This window comes from Mauremys reevesii, linkage group 3 (assembly GCF_016161935.1).
Source record: "Mauremys reevesii isolate NIE-2019 linkage group 3, ASM1616193v1, whole genome shotgun sequence".
Lineage (NCBI taxonomy): Eukaryota > Metazoa > Chordata > Testudines > Geoemydidae > Mauremys > Mauremys reevesii.
The window spans coordinates 130,030,856-130,051,042 of NC_052625.1; the positions used below are offsets into that span (position 1 = coordinate 130,030,856).

General features: G+C 39.9%; 1 protein-coding gene across 9 annotated transcripts in view; it reads right to left on the reverse strand.

Annotated features, from left to right (window-relative positions):
- Positions 1 to 20,187, reverse strand: part of PRDM1 (PR/SET domain 1) — a 123,943-nt gene that overhangs the window by 32,971 nt on the left and 70,785 nt on the right. The window contains exon 1 of one of the 9 annotated variants that reach the window (XM_039532887.1): positions 194 to 329. The exons of the other annotated variants lie outside the window; for them this stretch is intronic. The gene's annotated coding sequence lies outside the window, so the exon portion shown is untranslated. Of the gene's footprint in view, positions 1 to 193; positions 330 to 20,187 lie in introns of those variants that run through there. 9 annotated transcript variants of the gene reach the window in all.

The following is a 20,187-nucleotide window of genomic DNA, read 5'->3' on the forward strand; positions in this document are numbered from 1 at the left end:
AGGCTCTTTCTACATCCTAGACTACTTTAGTGTGATGCTGCCTACAAGGATAGAAATTAAATTTAATTTAAATCTACATAGAGTGTTTTTGCCAGGAAGTTTAGGGTGGTGTGTATTGTAGCTGGGAGGCTTTTGAATTAATATATACAGCTTTCAGGGATGGCCTTTAATTACAGAGGACCTTGGTCATTACCTTGTAAGACGTCCAAATTCCTGCCCTTTTATTTCTGACTCTTCAGTGCACTAGCAAGAGAAGCACTATTGGGTATGCTCTCAGTTATAGCTTGGTGCAAGATTGAATCTCTTTCTTTATTTCAGTGTTCTTCCACCTGTTTTAAAAAAATCACCCTTTAAAAAAATTCAAATTAAAATATTTTATTACTTCTTGTTCTCACTTGGGCTTTATTAAAACCAAATATTGTGCAGATTACTTAGGATCAAGTCAAAATAATCCTTGTCAACCACTTATGGGAAAAGGTTCCTCTCTTGAAGCAGAAAGAAGCCAGAATCAATGCCTCAGAGACTTTCAGTGGGGGAAAAGAGATCAGCCTCAATGGGGCTACTTTTGTATATCTCTCTCCTAGTGGAGGGCAAGAATTAGCTGTGAAAGGCATCCCCGTTGTGTCTGTCTGGTGTGGTTGCACTGGAAGGGCAAGAAGATGGGCTGGAAGAGGCTATCCCTCTGTAGTTTTCCCTTCTGCAGACTAGGGTGAGGGTGTTGGGGAAGAAATCTCAGAGGAGACCATGCCATATGACTTCTCTTTTAGTTTTAGGGTTGGGAGAAGGAAATAGAGTTCTGAGTGGTGAGGGAGAGAAGGAGGAGAAAAAGGATTGAATAAAAGGACCAATGTCCATATCCCATAAGGGAGGGAAGATGTATCACAGGGGAGGTATCATACATGTGGGGTGAGCAGATAGCAAGAGTAAAAAAAAATCAGGACAAGGTGAGGGGTAATAGGTGCCTATATAAGAAAAAGTCCCCAAAATCAGGACTGTCCTTATAGAATTGGGACATCTGGTCACCCTACATGTGGGAGCTTCTCAGAGGGAGCACATATACTGGGGGATGACTGTCTTGGGAGAGTAGGCATAAGGCATATGCTAAACCCAGCAAGGCTTTTTTCCTAACTTTAAGCTTATGATTTTTTTCAGGATCCATTCCACACAGCCCCCAGTAAGTAAGTAACAGTGACTTAAACCACAGTGTGGCAGAGCCTAGTTTTCCTTCCTGTTCAATTTTGCTTTTATTTGAACTAGTGCAGGGGTTCTCAAACTGGGGGTTGGAACCCCTGAGGGGGTCGTGAGGTTATTACATGGGGGAGTCACGAGCTGTCAGCCTCCAACCCAAACTGTGCTTTGCCTCCAGCATTTATAACGGTGTTGAATATATAAAAAAGTGTTTTTAATTTATTGGGGGGGGGTCACACTCAGAGGCTTGCTGTGTGAGAGGGGTCACTATACAAAAGTTTGAGAACCACCGAGCTAGTGCTTAGGCAGCCAGATACTGTGGGGACGGACACATTGGAGAAAAAGAGACAGATCCATTCTTCTTGCAGTGAATGGAGCTATGCTAGTTTATACCAGCTGTGGATCTGGTCCCCAGAGTGTGATTCAAAACAGGTTAACAACACAAAAAATACACACCGTAAAGGAGCTTAAAGTAGAAATAAACTCATTTATGGCTGAAGGGATCTGAAGTTGCAACTATATGCTTAACATTGAATGGCAACAAGGGTTCTAAAAAAGATGGACTTGCACTTGCTATTCACTATAAAGCATATAGTTGCCTCTTCATATTCAACAGTGGTAAAGTGAGTCTTCATTCTTGTGTACTTGATGTGTGCAGGGTGGGGAGGGAAGAAGAATTCATCTGCTATTAAACACAACAAATAGTTGACACCTTATCCTTCTTTAGATGTTGTAATGTTTACTTTGCAAAACCCAGGAAAGCTTTTAGAATAGAGAGAGCAGAGAGACTCTTAAGCCATGTGTCCTTGCTTATCTGCTCTTTATCAACAGGCTATTGTTTCCTGATGAGACTCTTCGAAGTAGGTGGAACAAGGGGGTTAATGTTCAATAGGTATCTCTCAGTTCCCCTAAAGGAATACTGCTGCTGACAGAACAGCAACACTAGGCTCTCAGCTATTTCCTGCAGAATGCAACAAATCAAAGAGAAAAAACAAGGGCTGAAGCTATTTAAAAACAACAACAACAACAAAAACACAACTAGTTTTAAAGAAAGACATTGTCCTTAGGAGAGATAATCCCACAATAGAGAGTCCATTAGAGGTATTAAGGCATTGGCTGCGGCCTGATCTACAAGAAGGGCTCTGTCCTGACAATAGACAATTAAAGCCGATAAATCTGCACTACTTGTTGCTGTTCTAATTCCTCGTAATTGTATGCTACTTGTCCCAGCCTCCTGCGCACAGGGATGAAGCATGCTTCTTTAATCTCCAGAGTACCTGACCTAGTTCCTATGTGGTCTTTTCAGGACCTGTTTTCTTCCCATCTGGACCTCTTTCCTCCTCCACTTCCCCTCCTCTAAACACTGAGGAGGGTTAGTGTAGAGGGCAAGGAAAACATCAGAACACAGCACCCAGATCAATAATTCTGAAGCTCCAGACAATGAACTAATCTGCAATAACAGCTAATCATGCTCAATTTGGCACACCCATGATTAAACTCTACTTTTCATTAGGCTCAACAAGCGGAGCAGACGCACACTGACAATTCAAATCACTATATCAATCTTAGCTGCCAAACTTGTGGGTATTTATGTGGGCTTCAGAGATGCAACTTGTATCTACTATCTTGCTTATTTTGTTGTCATTACCAGACTGAATGCCTTGCCTAGATTATTCTTTTCCTCATAGATGGTACAACTCCTGTCTAAGTTTCTTAAAAAAAAAAAAAGAAAGGTCTTGTTGGAGTAGATGCTGGAATGACTGAATAAAATCTACATCCTGCATTCTGCAGGAGGTCGGACTATGTGATCGGAATGGTCCTTTCACGGTGTTGCCAACTCTCACAATTTAATCATGAGTCTTATGATATTTGGCGTTTTGCTTAAAGCCCCATGTCATGTTATTACATGAGACTCTTAGATATTTTTTAAGTATGATTCTAGCCCTCCTGTGGCAGAGAAAAGTTTTAAAATGTGAATGCTAATGATTCAAAGAGCAATGTTGAAACACACCACATCAAAACAAAAACAAAAAACCCCAACCCTCATGAGTTTTCAGCCAATCTCAGGAGTTCTTTTAGGCCCTGACATGGTTTTTGAACACTCAAAGTTGGCAATATTATTTCTGTCTTTAGAACATTCAAAGTTAACATCCCTTAAAATCATTTTGATAATGATCTTTCACTCACCCACACAGAGCTGGTTTCTACCTCACAACAATTTCATCTGTTAAAATATCTAGCAGATCCTCTCTTACCTCTTCACAAACTGCCCTGAAGGCCTCATTCAAGAGTTTTCCACATTCTATATGTAAAATATATAACACTAAATTCCAGAACTCTTAGAGGCCGACCTCACCCATTCAGGGGTCTCTGTCTGTTTAACTTTAGTTTATCATCCTTGCATTAATGCAAGTAAGTGTTAAAACTGGAGTCCAGGTTACCCTTTACAAAACAAAACAAAACCTAGAGTGTGGATTGTATCAGCTGAATGCAGGAAACAGCTACTTCAGTAATATTAATTAATTCCTAAAGTATTTGGAGACAACTTGAAATAAGTCAGTAGAGTCCCTCTCCTGACAGCCCTTCCTTAGACAATTTCTACTTTTAAGATGCTGATACTTTCCCTTTTGCTTGTAAACTTATACCTAGTTCAAAACATACCAGAGGCCCCCCGTAAAATAATTTATGTCATCCTAAACAAAGAAAGCCTTTGAGATTGCAGTTTAGGATATTGCACATGTCCACTCAGTTTTTCATTTTAGCATATGTAGCTGTTAACAAACAACAAAACACCCCACCAAAAAGCAGGACAGTAACAGATTGCAATACAGAAAGCTCTCAATCTTTTGTTGCCCAGTACAATAACAATTTGGCTTTGCAAAGAAAGATGACAGACTCTTCTTATGGAGGACTAAATCAGTCCTTATACTAGGGGCCTGCCAACTGCTAGAATGGAAACAAAATATTACAGATAATTCACTTTTCATGATAAAGCATAACAGGCAAGCATGCAGCACCCAGCAGGGGCTCAACTGATAAAACTGTGTCAAACACAAGCCATTTGTCAACCAGGGAGGGAGGGGAGCAAGCTGAAAGATGGACTCAGGAAATAGATTTATCTGATGCAACACATTAACTAGTATAAATACTAAGGAAAAAGTAAACACATTTGCCCACCAGTATCTCCAGCAAGCAAAGAAAAGCCTCTGAGTTCCAAACCTACTCCAGTCACTCAACCACTAACTGTCATAGCTGCAACAGCAGCATTTTCTTCTCCTGTACTATACCACCATTTAATTCATGTCACTAAAAGAGTGTATTGAAAGCATACATTATGATTAAACAAAACAAGAGTGTGACTCCTCTGCTGTTCTAGTCTCCTTCCTTCACCCAATAATGCCGCCTGGCAGCAAACAAGTAGAGTAACATACCCTAAGAAGAACATATAATTGTTATATAATAGTCTACTTACAGTTTTGCTCACTGGGACAGCCTTATCAGATACAGTGCTTTTACCCATGAAGGCCCCAGGGGAAAAAGTAGTCCTACAATACTATTCAAGCATACTTCAGAACTCCTCTAACAGTGTAATCCAGGACATTCAAACTAATCAATACAATATCAAGCACTACAGACTTTTTGGAAGTTATTTTTCATTATAACTCATTCTAAACTATTACAATTATGTAATGAAGTGTCTCTTTGCTACAGTAACGGTGATAAGGAAAAATGGGTAAAGGAAATATGCAATGCCAATATAGATCAATAGCTACATATAAATCAAACTAACCCTAACAACTCAGTAATATCAAGAGTTAATATCACAGCACATCATTTAATAGGCCTTTCTAACACGAAACTAATCATGAAACTAAGAAACTAACATTAAAATAGGTAGTCATACTGCTACACAATATTAGTTAACGCACAAACTCAAATACAGCACATTTCCTTGTTTAGCAGTACCCCCATGTATCTACCTGGAACAGGTTCCCAGTCTCCAGTTCATACATCCCAGGATTTTAGTCCCTATGGAATGTCTGTCACCCACTCACATGCATACCCACATACACACCACATCCACGCTCTCACTCTCGCACACGCATTCTCATCTAGCCCTCCCTGAAACAGCTCCTAGGACTTTAGAATTTCCTCTTGCTAGCAGATTTCTCCTCCCCTTCACATCTACTCCACCCCATGCAGTAATTAGGCTTAGCAAGAGCAATTAACAAAACAAACTCCTCTCATCCCGGTGGCCTGATAATTTTGATTGTCATAATGTTTTAAGATATGCAAGATGGTTTAAAATGAAGGTAAATTAAAACATTGCACAATACCCTTTTGGCACCTAATTGCGCCCATTGTTTTATATGAACAATAGGTCTTATTTCACACTTTAAAATATCTACTCTGAATGTAAAGCTTAAAAATGCCTTTGTTGGCTCAACTGTCTCATACTATTGTTTTCACTGATATATTAGTGTACAGTTGCCTTGACTATTATGCACACTAATACACATATGCTACATATTTTTTCTGTATTGAACTATCTGGTGACCCAAAGAATATAACGTGAGATGTAAAATACGGGTTGCAGTTTGAGTAGCTGTCCTTTTCCCTACCTGTTGACCTATGGCACAGCACTGACTGTGCCTCAAAAATTGTTGTGCTGGGTTTGCTCCGCTTTCCATTCACTTTCCACCAACACTTTAGTTGAATGAGTTGACTGTCAGGAATGTCACAAAAACATCAAATAGGGACTGATCTAATGCCCAGTGAAATTGATGAAAACCCCTCCTTTGATTTCCTTGGGTTCTGGATCAGGCTCATAGAAAATATTTGCCCAGAACAAATCTTGAATTGGTAAATGTGTATTTGAATTAAAATAAAATTCTAGAAGTGACGCTAATGCAATCAGGGAACAGAAACAACATATCAGTGTGTCCAGCCAAAACTAACTAACACAGTTCAGATTTTTAATACAGTACATGCAACAAACTGTTCACAAATACGAGCAGACCAAATGAATTATTGTTAAAGTTATTTAGCTACATTTTTGAATAAATGTGTGAAATCTGTAATCTGCAAAAGTAAAATTCATGAGCGGAAAGAAAGACCAGAATAAGTGGTCTGTTATGTGACATTTTCTCAACTCCAATTTTATATAAACTGAATGAATATTCTAGATTCCAATTATATATAAACTGAATGAAGTAGCTCTCTTTTCAGATGCAATCTCACCAATTATTTAAACTACAGCAACAACTGAGATAAATTAAAAAAAGAACAAAGCTAAATTCCTTTTATAAAGGATTTATTACTACACTCATTGCTGCAACTGTACATTCTAATATGGTAGGAATCTCTAGTTCACTGATTTAATTTCCATTGGAAGTCAACATTATTTGCACAAGGGTATTTTTCTGAGCAGAAAGACATCAACAAATGTAAAAGCAGCAAAGAGTCCTGTGGCACCTTATAGACTAACAGATGTATTGGAGCATGAGCTTTTGTGGGTGAATACCCGCTTCGTCGGATGTAACAAATGTGATTTCAAAAGGTTTCAAAATAGAGCACATTGCACAAACACAGAGGAAGAACGTTTCAACTTCCAGAAGTTAATTTTTCTCCTTCATCCGCCTTCTTGCCTTGACTCAATGTTATATAAAGACATTGAATGAGCCATCAGATTTGTAAAACAATAGCTTAATATAAAAAGCCATGTTATATAATAAGATAACACAAAAAAACTACATTAAAAGAACATTATTAAGGTTGCTAAGCTCTGAAAAGTTAGGAAATGCCAGATATTCAGCTGCATGTGTAACCTTAATTTTTTGCATATATGTATATGATAGTGCTCAATTAATCAGCAGCTTTTCAAAATTTTGTTTTCTCCTTGCTACTCAATGTATGGCCTTTTTTAACTGCACACTATTCAAACCATGCTATGAAGATAGAATTATAAATTTCCTTCTGAGCTTTTTTATGACACTTGTCACTATAGTGGTTGAGTGCATCAAAAAAAATCAATGAATTTATTTTTGCAACATCCTAGTAAAATGAGGGAATATTATTCATTATTAATTGAGCAAGGATGCAGAAATAAAGGTAAAAAGTATCCACTAACTTTGGGTGCTCAAGCGGAGATCCCTAAAAGCTGATTTTTTAGAGTACTTAGCAATATGTAACACTTCGTATGCTCAAAGCACAGCTCCCACTCACTCCATGAGCAGCTGAGAGTGCTCAGCACTTCAGCAAACCAGACACCATTCCCAGTTTCCCACCAACAAGCTCCTTGTCCCCTGTCTTCTTGCCTGGCCACTCCCAAGTCCCCCCCACCTGCCCCCCAGCTCCTCATTTAATAAATTTCTCTACTGCATGCTGACCTCCACCTGTCCTCCCCACTCACATTCTGCATCCCTCCAGACTCCCAATCCCAAGCTTCCTCCCTGGGGCTCTTCATCCAATCCCAATGATCCCTCCCTTTCAGCTCATTGCCTCAGTCTTTTTGTTCGGACAGTCCCAGTTCCTCCCTTCACATCCTGGCTCTCTCTCAGATTTGTCTTCCCTCTCCCTCTCCCTCACCTCCTTTCCCCTGCTCCATTGGCTCTCAGTCTCCTCACCCAGCCAGTCCATGTCTCCCCTGGCACCTCATGCAATCTCAGTCTTTCCCTGCCCCCCTTCTTGCCTCACTACTGGCTTTCAGTGCCCCCAGCTCCTAGTTTCAGTCTCCTTGCCCAGCCAGTAGTTCTCCTCCTGGCTTCTGGTCCCAGATTCTGTCCCCAGTGCTTGGTCCCAGTCCCCATGCCCACCCAAACTCAGTCTCTTCCCAACTCCCAGATCGCTCTCCCCGAGCCTGCCTATCTCCAGTCCCAATTTCCATCTCTCCAACCCCCTGGCTCCTTGTCCCAGTGTATTCTCCCCTCCACATCTGGCTCTTTTCCTCTCTTCATTTGAATCAGGCAGCTTCCTCCTTCTCTACTCGGCCTGGGCCTAGTGAGAGTCACTGACAGGACAGAACAGTCTCCCTGCTCTCTGTTCAGGTGCCCGGATCAGACCCAACATGGTCCATAGCAGCACAGAGGTGCAATTGCAGGGAAAGTCCTAGTCAGCCCTGGGCTGGAGCATACCTGGTGCAGATAGAATCTTTGAGGAATTTAGCTGCTAAAATCTAAGAAGTTGCTACTGGGCATGAGTGAACTGCAATTTTTCAAAGGCTTATAACTTGGCCAAATTTGGGTGGATTTTCAAGGGGATGTCAAAAGGCACATCCCTGATACAACGGCCACCTCCCTGTCAAGTACCTGCTCCAAAGCATGGATACAATGTGCTTTTCTTTAGCTCTGAGAAATGACTGAACCAGTTTGGCTGAAATATTCCCCCCAAAAGCCCATCAGCTTGAGGCAGACTCCCAGCATAGAAACTTTCAGACAAAATGGTTAAAAATTAACAAAGTTATAAACAGCTGAAAGCAGGGTCTTACAATGGGAAGTGCTGGGAAATCTTAATAGGTGCTTCTACCAGTCCTGTCTACAACATAGCATTTTTTATATGAATGATAATGTGAGCAGAATATATAGATCACATATAAGAACTTGGATATATACAAATCTAGTTTCCTCAGGCTGCTATTCTTCTTTCTATAGTTCCACTTAAACACACTAGAATTAGATTAGAATTAAATTTAAAGTACTGCATGGTTCCATACACAGATATAGTAGATGAAGCTCTCCGCCCCAAGGAGTTTGCAATTTAGCCTTACAATCCTGTAATGACTATTGTGGACTCGTGCACAGCCCCATTGCTCAGCATGGGCATAAGAACCAACTTGCATGAATCAAATTGCAGAATTGAGGCCTTAGTAATTCAATCTTCTGTTAAGAGTCATAAAGTGTACTCATGCACTAATTTCTGCTTTGTTTAACCAAAAATGTTTAAATATTAATTTTAAAAAGTTTCTTCTGTGCATGCCAGAGGATTCCCCAAATACACCTAACACCAGTAATATTTAGAAAAATCAGTGTCCCTGAACTGATCACAGAGGAAGGAGGTGCAAAGTGTTAGTAAAGTAAGATAATACATTTCTTGAAATGAATGAAAATCCAGTAGCGCACATATGTTTTGGTAAACCAGTGTCCTAAAATACCCAATTTTGCCATTAAAATGATTAAAAAGAGTTTCAAAAGTTTTAGTCTGAGATAGTTTATACTGAATATTCCTCCTACAAAATTCTCAGTATTCTTTTCCCACAAATCAAAGAAGTGGGAGTAAGGAAAGCTAGCATCCAGTGCTCATATCGTTCTTCCCTCTTAGCCTACCGCCACAAGATGGCCACTTCCTATCCACAATCCATTTCAGTCAAATCTGTACACAAAACAGGACACATCTTCTGGGCAAGCTCAAGTCTTTACATGCAGAGCATCACTAAGAATCAGTGTGGGAAACTTATGAAATATTAAAACCATCCTATTTTTTTTTAAAAATCCTAAATTTGCCCTGCAACATCTCTGTTCTCATTTATTTTGGGTTAACATAACCTTTTTGACTCTTGAAATAGATGCATAAATATAAGCAGAACCACAAATACAAAACAAAAACAATAAGGTGATCTGCGAGTGCCTCCCAAGAGGACAGTTCTGACCCAAAATGTGATATTTTAGATTAAATATGCTTCTCCTACTTTAGAACTTGGAGACAGGGAGGGCAAAGGAGAAAACAAGGCAATAAGTCCCCAGGAGAATAAAGATCAAACTTTAGGTGTTTTCCCAAATCTGAATTTCTTTGGTTTTCTTTGTATGAAGACCCCACCTCCAGCCTTGTCTTCCTTTCTTACCTGTACAACTTCAAACAGGTCCACACCCCTTTATTCAAGTAATAATTTACTCTTTAAATAATCCAGAGCTAAATATTTTCTATACTGCCCATCACTGTAGTAACTGTGCCCTATCCTTCCTATTATGGGGTCCAGCAGATCAGACAGTGTTTGCTGGTTCTTGCCTTTATACCCCTCATGTGAGTGTCACACACTCTGACCTTCTCTAGTTAGGTCCATGCTCATCCACCTCCTCAGCAGAGTTAGTCACAGAGCACCACTGCTTTGTACCATCCATTAGCTGCCAGTTCCTTTCTGATCCCAATTCAAGGCCATCAACAGATCACAAGCCAGCAATATCAGAGGATGGCTCTCCATCCTTGGTTAGCCAAGAAGCTGCTGTCTTCTTGGACCAGACAGGTTAGCAAAACCAAGGGCAAAGCATGTGAAATCTGAAAATTCAGCACTCTCAGTTAAGTAGGTTAACTTGTGAAATGGGCTATCAAGCCTTGTCTAGACTAGGATTTGGAAGGTGTTGGCTCACACATGTTAACAACCTACTGTAGACAAGGCGCCTTTTACATGTGTTAAACCGGTCATAGTGTTAACACCTGTTCGTTAACACCTTCCAAATCTAATCTGGATGAGGCCATAGAGGAGAACTACACTCACCCAAGGCTAATTGCTTTTACAGCATGCTGCAATATTCATCATTTGCTAAATCTCTCCCATAATAGACAAAATAATGACTTGGGGGGCGGGTGGGGGGGGGGAGAACAAGCAGAGAGCTTTCTAGAATTTGGAAAGAGTGGAATGCAGAATCCACTATGGACTATCATCACACAGGCCTAATTGACAGGTTTAGCACCTAGAATGCGGATGTGAAGAATGGCACTGTCTGACCACAGATATACAGATAGGTACATACCTAACAGACACAATGAACTCCAGGACACTTGTGATTGGGAAGCCCTTCCAATGCAAGATATAAAGGGAGCTAGTTTTATGCCAATCTGCCACATTACTAGATTTTATGATGGAAGGGTTAAAAGCCAATGAGATCTGCTTGATATGGATTGACAGAAAGAGGGAGAGGCAAGGCAAGTGGAGAGAGCTGGAGAAAGGAAACTTTGTGGATCTCTTTCTCTCTCGATCAAGATACAAAGCGAAAGGAAGAATTAAAACAAACTTCAAATGCTTGTTTAAAACTAACAAACTACTTTGGTGGTTCAGCTGAAGGTTGAGTTTCACCAGTCATTATCAATACAGTAGACACAGAGGAAAGTATTTAAAACTGGCAAAACAACTAACTGGCATGTAGAGCTTGTCTAAATACAAAATGATATTGGTATCTTTAAACCAGTACAACTTACCTAGTGTGGATGCAGTTTTCCAGGGTAAAGGTTCTTCTTCCACAAGGGAAGGTGAATTAGCTGTACCAATATAAAGCACCTTTCTACTAATATATCTGTATACACACTAGGGGTTGAACTGATTTAACCAGTTTTGCAAAAATCATACCCCTTATCAAGATAGTTAAATCGATACAAAAATGTGTGTGTAGATCAGTCCTAAGCGAAGACATGCTTTCACGCTAATCGTCTGAATTTCTCCCATGTTATGTTTGTTTCTGACAGTAAAATTCACTACGTTTCCAGCCACAAGTCTAGACAACTGGCTCCTTCTGGAAAAGATGGCAGTAGCAGTGGTTATCAATCAAACCATGGGCGTCCTGACAACATGTGCACTAATGTGGCCTTGTTAGCATTTTCTCTTAAATGTCTGTATTTGCTAACTTTGAGGTGTGCTTAGACACTAGTGGGTCAGATCCTCCGCTGGCGTAAAAGGGCACAGCTCCATTGGCTTCAAACGACATTAGCTGAGTCTCCAGCCCTACAGGCTGTAAGAGAATCCAGACTGGGGTCTGGAGCTAGGTTTCCCAGTGGTGTATGCAGTAAAGTGAACTGGTTTACCAACCTCATTATTAAGTCCAATCACTGTAAAAGGATCTAAAGGCAACTGCATATCGAACTCCGAGTATATGCTGGTTGCTGAAATACAATCCTCTCCCCCACCCTCTCCAAAAAGTAATTTTTCAGATGAACTTACATAAAAACTCTGTACTCCCCCCCAATTTATGGCACAGAATATTCTGCAAGTCACTGTGTCTAGTAACTTTTTACAAAAGCATAATAGCTTCAAGGGGCACATTTATTAAAGATGCTTCAGCAACAATAGTATTAAAGTCCATGCTTCCAATTATATTCTTTTCTTCAATTAGTCTTAAAGAAACTAACACCTCTATTAATCATTTCAATTAACTGCAAGCACCACATGACACCAGCATCAGCAGTCCATATGTTGTGTTCCAATCATCCAAATATTAAAGCCTTTTTAATTGATTTATCTAAAGAACATTCAGACTCAAGGTGGCAGCCAGCCAGGAAATCCCAAAAGAAGATGACAAAAAAGGTGGGGGCGCTAAACCAGTTTCCCAATTTGTTTTTTTCCTCTTCCTCCAGGGTTCACTAAGTTAATCCAATCACAGCCCATAAAGACCTTTTTAATAAAATAAATAAATAAATAGATAGATAAGAGAACACACATGTCAGCTCTCGCGGTGCTTACCCTGTGGAGAAGCCCCTTCTGCTACAGTAGACAGCCACCCTGTTAAGAGAGTGCTGCATACAAGAGTGAATTTTTATCCAGCAGAAATATTTAGCTTGGCTGCCTGCCAGGGAATGCTGGAAGAATAGACTGAATTAGGGGATTTACCTTCCACGTGTTTGGCACGTGTCATTGGGCTCTGAAGAGCTTGTCTCGCTCTCTTTTCCCCACCACCATCAAAGCTTTGCTACAGAGAATAAAGTATGACCTATAAGAACAGTTGATGGGTTGCATTACTAAGTGTTGGCACAGTGATTTTCTTCTGCTGAAGAAGAAAACTTTTGCCTAATTTCAGATGATCATTTTTCCCCCCACCCAGGTACATACCAGTAGTTTGAAATTAATCTTTTGAACAGGTATATTTTTCTTTTTGGATTTTAAAAACACACAGGGTAAGTTTTCTGTAGGCAGATTTAACTTGGAGAGAAAGGGATTTAAAAATAAATCTCCAATCACAGAACATTTTAGGAACTTACTGAATAAAACTGGCTTTGCAGAGATAAGCAAAGTAGATCATTTTGCCATTTGATTTCTATATGTTGACATGTGGACTTTCATTATTTTAGAAAGCACTTCCTAGCGTAAATAGTTCAGTCCTGCCAATATCTATTAAGACTAACAATCAGAACAAAATCTAACAAAGACTAACAGAGTTTAAGATTAAGTACCATGCAACTCAACTGCACTCCTAATTTGAGAAGAGGGGTGTCTATGTTATAATTTAACCGCTGGTGCCATAACATATGTAGAAAAAGAAAATAAGAGTTTCCTTGTGAATTAAAGCTGGAAATTCTTTCAACTGCATTTAATTAAATATATTGTATGTGTGTCTGGCACACACACTGGTTATGTTTACATCAGAGAATTTTACCAAACAATTCTCATTGGTGCTAATACCAATTCATTTAAATTGGTGTCGTTGCTGGGGAGGAACCTAGTGGAGGCAGATCTCTGGCAGCTTCTGGTGGTTTTATCTTTGTGATAGTTAAGCTTAGCCTTTGTCTGCACACTTTTTTTTATTAACTAAATTGGTTTAGAAGCTATATGACTACAATTGGTGCAACCCCTTTGTGTGAACACTCTTATTTAGATCAAGTCAGTTTCTGAACTTCATCTAAACTGATTTAGTTTAATTCACAGAGTTCTCATGGAGACAAGACCTTACTCTAACTCTAAGCAAATCTGGTTGACATGGTGGTAAAAAACCCTGAGCCCTCCAATCACTACATTATTAATAGCAATGGGTTTAGCTAAACCATTTCTGGAAACAGTTTAGCTGCAAGAGTAGATATGACCAAAACATGCCTTGCTCCCAACTATAATTCCACTTAGTTCATCCATAAGCTTGTGGCATCTGAGTGAGTGTGACATTACAGGAAGACCCAGTGTACCTTATTTAAGTAAGGTTCAACCATTGTTTCTGAAATGGTGCTGAACATAGTTTGATCCTGTAAACACGTATACATAAAACTACTTTCACTTCTGATTCAGCTGTGCCTGTTGTCACCTATGGATAAAATTCCCTAGTGCAGGCAAGGGCTCAGATACTCAGGCTACAGTACAGTTTTCCAGACCTTTTATAGCAGCTACAATGAGACCTGGTTTCATTTATAGTGTAAAAGGGCCTTACCAGGGGCTACTGAAAATTAACACAGCAGTTAACTCAAGTTAGGTTTCAGTTTCAGGAAACTTATACAAAGTCAGTACCAAATCTAGCAAGATATTTAAGTCCAGATCCTCTGGTGGGGTAAATCAGCATCGTTCTGTTGATTTTATTGAAGCTACTCCAGTTAACATGAGCTGAGGCTATGAGGCCAGATTTTTAGAAGTATTTATTAGACACTTAGCCTTTAAAAGTTTAGCCCTTGGTCCACAATGTTTAAATTCTTAAATAAATAATGTAATCCACATTCAGGTTAAAGTATTGCCAGGTGTGTCTTTGGATGGAAAGTGAGAATCAAAGTTTCCACCCCTCCAATGACAAGCCCAACCAGGATTTCGTTATCTCCTCCTCCATGTTCCTCACACATGTAACTAGATTCAGACAATACTACATTTAAAAAAAAACTACATGGGCCAGCTCCTCGACTGGTGTAAATTGGCATAGCTCTGTTGATTTCAGGGTCTGAGAATCTGGACTGCATATTTTTAATTCTATATAAAGGCTATTTGATAAGTTTTCCCATCTTTCCATAAACGATGGTAACCTTTGTGGTAATACAAGTAACTGTTCTTTCCTTTATTTACAGTTAGTATTTAGAGAATTTGTTTATCACTATGCAAAAAACTTTCAAATAAATTAAGTAACTCTGCTGTTGACATGCAAGTTTGGCAATATACTGTAGTGAGATTAAATAGTTACTGAATCTCTGCTTTACATTTTCAGTTTAGTATCTTTGCAGTTAATTGAATTTTTGAATGACTGACCAATCAGTACTCTAGCACTGCCCTCAGGTAGTTATAAGATAACTCCATTTTCTCATAATTTAAAACCAGCTATTGGTGGGTTATCTGTTCTTGAGTATAATCTAGACTTAGGTAGGCACACTCTGGAAAGAATAACATTTCAGTTGAAATGAAGCCTGAATCAGTGTATTGTACAGTGAATATTACATACTTGAAACTTACTAAAAAGCACACAAAATAGCAAGAATGCTGTTGGTATTTTTCATTGTAAACATGTAAGCGATCCCTGCCCCACTCCCCCGACTCCATATAGGATTAATTTCCTGACAAAATATTGGTGAATACAGAAGGTCCATTTCTTCATCTTTGGCCTTGCTTCTTCTGTACTCATCACAGAAATATCGTAGTGTCCAAATCTGGAACTGGAAATTGCCTATTTGGTTTGTTTCTGAAACAGTGTTGCCAAGTTTACATAGATACTGTGACTACTATTCCAGAAAGCTAATCCAAAGAGCAAATGGAGTACTAACATGCTGATGTGTGGGGGTCTGGTGGCAAATGATTGCTTGGTGCATTTGTCATCATTGTAACAAACTTGTTATTTTTAAACTGTTTGCTTGCACTTTTACAGAAAAAAAATTGAGTTTTTAGTAGTAGAAACAAACCTTTTCTGTATCTCGTCCAACTCAGTTTTCAGTTAAAAGTCACAAACAAAATCCAGACACCCCTATTTTGTTGTAGTTTGGTATACCATTCTGCAATGCCAGGGGATAAAATGAACCTTTATATGTCAATGAATCACAATGCATTAAATTCTCTTTCACAAACCTGCCTTCTTCATTAAAATCTTATTTTCTTGGTAATCTCCTTTGATCACTAAAGTTATAAGAAGCCCCCTCCTCTCCTTTTGATACTATCAGTGTAGCTTTTGACCAGAGAGCGTGATGAATTAAATGTATGACAGATATGACAGGTGAGGAGTGCTTGGAGGGGGCTTAAACAGCAGGGATAATACAAAGTCCCCATTTAAGAACAAAACCCCCACCCGATGGCTAGCCCGTTAATGACCAAGAATTACTATTTGTCCTGTTGGCTGAAGAGCAAGCTGATACTATAGAAAAAGCTTTGTTAGCCAGGGGGCTGTTCTTCAATCAGGCCACACAACCAACTAATTGAAAAAGCCATTTTTTTCCTGAGTATTTGAAATACAGGCTAGGACTTTCATAGGTATACAGGGTCTTTCCTATAATGTTGTATTAATTTAGCCGCCACAAATTTACAGCTGGACTAAGTGGTATTACAGCATATAAACCTGAAAAATCTATCTGCAGGGATCCAGCTAAGCCCTGGAGAGAGGCAAGTCCAGCAGTACAAATCCAAGGAATTTTGGAAGTCAATCCATTAGGATTACTAGGGCAGGCCTTTGATTTTGGAAGTCATAGGCTCAAAATATGGAAGCAATTGACTCTCAATCTTCCTTTATTTTAACCTCTTATCCAAGGGTTTTATTGACCCAGTTTTTATTTTATATATATATATATATATATATATATATACACACATACATACATACACACACACACTCACACACACAAAAATAAATGAATTATTGGATGAGAAGAGATTATTGGGTGAGAAACCCAGTAAAATATTTGATTTTCATGAGTAATTAAAAAGATTCATTTCAAAAATTGTTTCAACATCTAATAGGACCTTATGATATATAATAGGATGACAAACATTAAAGAAACTGACAACCTAATCACCTTTCCACTGTTAGCTAACAGCCTCTTTCCCCAACCCCCTTTAAAAGGGTTCAGTACTTGTTAATTTAGGTATGTACAGCATACTGTGTTGAACCTAAATTGAGAGTCCCAGGTTCCAAAGGTTCTAAACACCCAGCAGCCTCCTTGAGGTGAAGAAATCTCTGAACCCCCTGCAGACATGGATTATATTCTCAGTGGGCATTCTCAGATTTTATCCTTCCAATCTGCGGATAGCAGAAGGCTGGCAGTTTCCCAGCAGAGGTAGGTGCCAAACTGGTATTTACAGTCAAGCCCAACTGTTTTGAAAAAATTAGCACAAGGCTGTAGAGGTACAAATGAGAGTTCTAGTGCAGCTTTTCTTCAGGTTTAATGAGAAAGTGTAAAATCACTCACATAAGTAACAATGGGTCTTTACTTTTGCATTTAATGGGCACCCTGCTGTACATATTTTAAAATAAAACAGGAGGGAGCAGAGTCTTGTGTTTAAATCATTGGCCATGGAGTCAGCAGATCTGGGATCTGTGCTCAGCTCTGTCACAAGATTCCAGTGTGGTTTTTGTTGTGTCACCTAACCTTCCCATGCCTCAGCTTCCTCACATATAAAATGGGAATAATCTTACCTAACTCAAAAAAGTGTTGTGGGAGCAGTGTGGTCTAGTGGTTTAAAACCAGACCTAGGAATCCTAATTTTTAATCTGAGTACCAACATTGATTTTTTCTGTGACTTTTGAGGAAATTACGTAATCTCACTATGATCCAGTGTATCCATCTATAAAATAGGAGTATTTATACTTCCTTGCCTCAGAGGGTGGTTGCAAAGATTAATCAGGTAATATTTAAATACTTCTAATATGAAAAGTGCTTTGCAAGTGTGACCTATTAATGTTTATAAAGCACTAGGATGTCCTTTAGAGAGAAAGCACTACAGAAAGCCTAAGTAGTGTAATCACTGTATATAAAAAAGTCTGTGCCAGTTACCTGTGTGCTAGAATACTGGGAGACATACAAAGAAAAGAGCAGTATTTGTACTGAAAGCAAAATATACATTTAAAAAAAAATATCTAAGAGTCTTAACTAGAAAATGGAAAATGCTTGTTTAACTAATTTATCTTTCCCTGGATTTTAATTCTGCAGATCCACACCTGAAGAGGGATTGCTAGAGAGGCTTTTCAATATCCCCATTATATATAACATTACAGTCTTATTACACATGTTGCCTACTTGACATGTTCTGACTTTTATAGACTTCACTCCATTTCTTAATTTAAACCCATTTGTCTCATGGAATCTCTGAGCCACTGGGTTAGAGTTTTAGCCAAAGAGGTGAGGCAGCTTGTATCCGATATGAAGTCATAAGATCCTTCAGTGCTACATCTCCAGAAAGCTCCTGCTGGCCCGTGAATAGGCCTGGATTATGTCTGTCTGCAGCTCAGCACCCAGAGAGGACATTTTACAGAAGTGCTGAGTGGACATCCAGGAAAACTGCTTTCAGGACCTTATCTGAAGGACAATACTTAACTTTCACCACTGGGCCTGGCCTCCGAGAGGAAACAGTCACACTTAATTATTGTGTCTTTTTAGACAATTACTGTTTAATCAAACCTCCAGCTGATATTAAACTGGTGGAAAAAGACTATTTTTAGTCAGGACAGTGATTCTCTCACTCCTTTCATCTCTGAGTAATATATTTCCTTTTCGTCTCAGTACCACAAACCAGTCCACACCAGATGCTCAGTATTAGGTAAAATTAAAAATGTGGGCATCATATCCTTTGAGAGACGCTTTGAACTCAAATTAATATACCTAAACCAACTTTTTAAATTAAAGAAATCCTATGTTGCCACTGCGTATTTTCCTCTTTTATCAAAAGTCCATTTAAAGGTTCTTTTTAGTTCAACTCCACAGGCAACGCTTTGACTTGACATGTTATAATTTCCTTTTAACCACAAGAATAAAGGAAATGTACAGAATCAACACCATAACCTTGTCAGGCCCTCTTACTTCCCCTCATAAATAATTTGCCAATGATATATGAAGTTTAAGATTTTATAAGCTTTTATCTGAAAAAGTTTAGTTAATGGAATACTTTTATTGGAAACACAAGACAATATTTTTGAAAGTGTCTATTGATCTGTTCACATATACAATACATACACATGCCAAAAAGTGTTGCTCACAGGGACAGAGTAGTCTGTGAACAGCAGAATTTGCTGTAGATTTCAAACCTGGTGCTTCAGAATCTAAACTTTTCCAATTCTGTTGTTTAGAATCCAAGTTTATATTGTAACAAGTTAGGTTTTTAGCCTTCCTGGTTGTGGAATGCGACACAAGAGCAAACCAACACAGCGATATCCACCTTCGGCCCCCATTTGGGCAGAGGTCTTCAACATATTGAAAAGCAAAAATATGGGAGCAGTGTTAAGTAAACGGAAATCAACATAAAAAGTAAGGGAATACTGTTTCTAGATTCATTTTCATATTTATTTATTTTTATTTGAATTTTACTTTTTTTCTTGCAACAAGAGAGCTGGGTCTGGTTTGCCACACAATACATAGATGTGATTTTCATTATATACACAGGCATCAGACACACCACAAGTAATTTCCAATCTTGATGTCACAGTTTTACACTCTACATTTTAACTATCTATATTTTCTGCTGACAGCACAATGTAGCGTGTGATTCATCTCCTTTACACATTCTAGACAGCTATAGGGATTATGGCAACCTCTTCAAGGCTGTCTATGGCCTTGCACAGCTGCTCAGAATATCTCTAGCATTAGGCACTATATGCTGCCATTGATACACTCTGGCCTGGCATGCTGCCTAGGCTGGGGTTGCAAGGGTGCAGGATATGCTGCTCAGGGCTGCCCGGGGGTGGGGGGGCAAGAGGGGCAATTTGCCCCAGGCCCCGAGCCCCACAGGGGCCCCCACCAGAGTTCTTCGGGGCCCCTGGAGCAGGGTCCTTCACTCGCTCCGGGGGGCCCGGAAAACTCTTGCGGGGCCGGGCGCAGGAGCTTCTTCTGCTCCCGGTCTTCGCCGGTGGGGGGGTCCTTCCGCTCCGGGGCGGAAGGACCCCCCGCTGGCGAATTACCGCCGAAGACGGAGCGGGACCCACCGCCGAAGTTCAGCTCGGTCTTCGGCGGTAATTCGGCGGCGGGGGGCCCTTCCCTTCCGGGACCCGCCGCCGAAGTGCCCCGAAGACCCGCAGCAGGGGCCCCCCTCCGCCGAATTACCGCCGAAGACCAGGCTGCACTTCGGCGGTGGGTCCGGCTTCGGCGGTAATTCGGCGGCGAGGGGGGGGGGCGGCCGCGGGTCTTCGGGGCACTTCGGTGGCGGGTCCC